A 4,700-nucleotide genomic window follows, 5' to 3' on the forward strand; every position below is an offset into this window, starting at 1 on the left:
AAACAGTCTTTCTGGAATCACATCATCCTAAGTCACAAGTGATTTTGGGGGTATCTGTTATTCAGTTACATGAAGATTGGAGTCTCTGGCAAACATCAATGCTACCACACAAATGGCATCCATTGGGGATATTAGAAATTACTTGATGCACAGCAAGGAACAGCCCTTTTGAAAGCTAAAGGCAGTTGGTTATTAGGCTCTGGTGGAAATAGAAAGACAGCAGATAATTTTAAAACTTGAGACAACTACTGTGTATAAGCAATGTCAGAGAAATGTCCTCCAGAATGAGACAATTCAACAGAGCTCATTAATTAAATGGAAAGAGTGTGTATAGGGATAGTCATTGATGATGGCTTAGTAAAGTGGGGGATACCTTTGTCAGGTTGCTGAGATATAAAGATAGGAATGAGGGAATGAAGGTTTTCTCTACTTCAAAAAAATTCATTTGAAACGTATCTTATATATTTTTTTTACTGAATTATAGTTGACATACAACATGGTGTTAGTTTTAGATGTACAACATAATGATTTGATATACGTACTTATTGAGAAATGATTACCACAATAAGCTTAGTGAACATCCGTCACCACATATACTTACGTTTTTTTTCTTGTGATGACAATTTTTAAGCTATAATCTCTTAGCAACTTTCAAAAATACCATACAGTATAAATACGGTATTGTTAACCATCGTCACTTACTGTACACCACAGTCCCAGAACGTCTTTATTTTATAACTGGAAGTTTATACTTTTGACCCACTTCACTCATTCTGTCCATCCCTCAGCCTCTGCGTCTGGTGATTGCCAATCTATTCTCTGTATCTATGTAGATTTGTTTTGTTTTTGTTTGTTTTTTTAGATTCCAGATATAAGTGGGATCATATGATATTTATTTTTCTTTCACTTACTTCATCTTAGCATAATGACCTCAAGGTCCATCCATGTTATCACAAATGGCAAACTTTCCTGCTTTTTCTTATGGCTGAACAATATGTGTGTGTGTGTGTGTGTGTGTGTGTGTGTGTGTGTGTGTGTGTGATTTATCTGTTGATGGACACTTAGGTTGTTTCCATGTCTTGGCTATTGAAATAGTGCTGCAGTGGACATGAGGGTAAAACTATTGTTTTAAAATAAGAGTTTCATTTCCTTCAGACATATACCCAGAAGTGAAATTGCTGGATTATATGGTAGTTCTATTTGTGATTTTTTAAAAAAGAACCTCCATACTGTTTTCCATAGTGGCTGTCCCAATTTACATAGATATCAATGATGCACAAAGGGTTCTTTTTTCTTCACATCCTCACCAACACTTGTTTATTGGATAATAGCCATTCCAACAGGTCTGAGGTGATATTACATTGTGGATTTGATTTGCTTTTCTCTGATGATTAGTGATGTTGAGCATCTCTTCATGTAGGTATTGGCCATTTGTATGTCTTCTTTGGAAAATTTTTTAAAAATTATCTTTTAAGGCTCTCTGCCTACTTTCAAATGGGATTGTTTCGGGGTTTTTTTGCTATTAAGTTGTATGAGATTTTAATATATTTTAGATATTAATCCCTTATCAGATATATGGTTTGTAAATATCTTTGCATTTGTGTGTTGCCTTTGCTATTGTAGTCAACTCCAAAAAGTCATTGCTAAGACTCATGTCAAGGAGTTTACACTCTATTTTCTTCTAGGAGTTTCATGGTTTCAGGTCTTACATTCACATCCTTATTCTGTGTTGAGCTAATTTTTGTGTATAAATACATAAATATAGTGGTCTCGTTTCATTCTTTTGCACATGGCTGTCCAGTTTTTCCAACACTCTTGAAGAGACTGTCCTTTCACTGGTGTATTCTTGGTTCCTTTGTAGAAAATTAATTGACCATATATGCATGGTTCTTATACATTTTGACTTTTTTTTTTTTTAAGTAGGCTCCATGCCCAGCATGGAGGCCCAACTTGGGGCTTGAACTCAGGACCCTGAGATCAAGATCAAGAGTAAGACATTTAACTGACTGAAAACAGGGCAAGATTAAACACACAGAGAAAAATAAGGTTATAATTACAAATCATTAAAAATTTCTTTCCCCAAATTTCTAGAAATACTGCTCCACTGCATATGTCTGGATTTATATGTTGTCATTAAAAAGGTCTGATGCCAACTTGATTTTCTTTCTTTTGTCTGGAAACCCAGAGGGTATTTATTCTTTTACTTTAAAATTTAATAATTTTAATATGCTATGCCTCAAATAGATTATTTAATTTTCCAAGGTATGTAACGAACTTATTAATAATATATAAATGTATTTTTATTTCTGTGAAGTTTTCTTAGATTATAATTTTCACAATTCAATTGATTTATTTTTTTTCTTCAGGGACTCATTATATACATGTTGGATTTTATTTGCGTATCAGCTATATCAATAATTTTTTCTCCGATAATTTTTACCTCTTTTTAGTTTTGTTTTTTCCTTTGCTTTTTTTCATAAGTTTTCTCAATGTTTCTCTTATTTATTTATGTGTAAAAAAATGACCAAATTTGGTGACCTACCGACAATCTAATTATTATCTCTCACAATTCCGTGGATTGGCCAGGCTCGAATGGGCTGTTATTTTGCTCCACGTAATGTCAGCTGATCTGTAGTAATCTGTAGGCATAATCGTTCTGGATTTTCCAACATGGCTCATTCATAAATCTGGTCCATTGTTGAAGATAGCTAGAACACTGGGCTCGGCTGACATATTGGAGTATTTAGGCCTCTCAATCTCCATGTGAGAGTCCTTTCACTCAGAACCCAAAAGTGAAAGCAACTTCTTAGGCTTGAATTGGCACAGCATCACTTTTGCCACATTCTATTGTTTAAAGAGAGTCATTGGGCCAGCCCAGATTCCATGTAGGTCGGACTACACAAGAGTGTGAATACTAGGACATGTAGATCATCTTTGGAAACTGGCTACCACATTCAATTTTTTACAATATGTTTTCAAAAAAAAATCTATTTTTCTTGGCACCTTAGAGGTAAGTCTATATCTAAGAATATTTTTTCTTTAGTTCTTTTCTGAATCTGGTCAACTTATTTCAGATCTGAATATTGGTCCCTATCTGTTGTTAGTTTTAGATTTTTTTATTTGAAATCATTTTCTTATATATCTTATATATATTTAAGGATGTTTAATTTGAGTTGGTATCATGTGATTCTATATTATAATCATGTTGTCCTGTATGGGTATTTTTAGGGAGAAAATGTAGGAATGCATTAATTTTCATCTTATCATAGCTTACTGTGGATATTTTCAGTTGCTTTCTGGTCTTTTGAAATGTTATTTTCCAGGACCATCAGTTATAGGTATTGATAGACATGTAGAACGGGTTTGGTTAGTTTAGTAGATTTTTGTAGTTCACCATGCCCTTCTTCTGGTGGTCTATATTAAAATGAAAGTTTCAAATTCTAGGACCTTCCTTGGAGAACAGTTTGAAGTATTTTCTGATTTTGTGATTCTCTTTTATCTCTTTAGGACATTTAATTCCCTTCTTTCTCTTTACTACCAAGCTCGACAAGGCTTTCTCCATCTTCCAAAGCCTACCTCCAGCAGAAGAGATGCTCCGACTGAGACTGCTTATCTTCCTCTTGTATACTTCCAGGCACTCTCCTTTTGATACCACATGTTCTTTGCTCTTAACTATCAAGTTTCAGAATGGTTCTTGGTATTTTCTTCACTCAAGATGGAACTTCCTAATTCTGGGATTAATTTTATCTGTGTTCTGCTATCCTGGGGCCTCAGTTCTGCTTTTTTTTTTTTTTTTTCCTTTCCCTGTAGAGTCTCTTGTCTTTTCTCTAGTTAGGTCCAGGCTCCAGAGTGAATTTTTGAGTATAATTTACTGCTTACCTGTAAATTAAAGTTCATAGTACTCTCTGTTTCCTAGGTATATGTAAAATGTGTTTTATGGCTATTTTAAAGAGATTTGTTTATATATTTTAGAGAGAGTGCATGCATGTATGTGCACATGAGTCGGGGAAGGAGCAGAGGGAGAGAATCCTCAAGCAGACTCCCTGCTGAGCTTGGAGTTCCACTCCAGGTTCTGCAGGGGCTCTATCTAACTCACAATGCATGAGATTACGACTAGATCAGAAACCAAGAGAACCAAGAGTCTTTCCCTTAACCAACTGAGCCACCCAAGTTCCTCTTTATGGATATTTTGTTTTCTTTGTTCATCAGCATTTTTTAAAATTTGAGGATGTGTGGGAGAGATTCAGATTCTTCTGGTTTCCATTATCTCATGGAAACCGTATGGATAAAAAGGATTAAATTAATTTTTAAGAGCCAACATTAATTACTTTTAGATGACACAGAGTACAAATAAATCAACTAAACCTATAGCATACCTTTTTAAGAAAATTCTCTTGTACAAAGGTGAGTCAGATCCACTTAAAGGTCTCAGGATAGAAACCACTATATTTTTTCTTTCTTTTTTTAAAGATTTTATTTATTTACTTGACAGAGAGAGAGAGACAGCCAGCGAGAGAGGGAACACAAGCAGGGGGAGTGGGAGAGGAAGAAGCAGGCTCCCAGCAGAGGAGCCACATGCAGGGCTCGATCCCAGGACTCCAGGATCACGCCCTGAGCCAAAGGCAGATGCTTAACAACTAGGCCACCCAGGTGCCCTAGAAACCACTATATTTTTCTAAATGGTAATGATGTTCAGGACA

This window comes from Ursus maritimus, unplaced genomic scaffold (assembly GCF_017311325.1).
Source record: "Ursus maritimus isolate PB19 unplaced genomic scaffold, ASM1731132v1 scaffold_4, whole genome shotgun sequence".
NCBI lineage: Eukaryota > Metazoa > Chordata > Mammalia > Carnivora > Ursidae > Ursus > Ursus maritimus.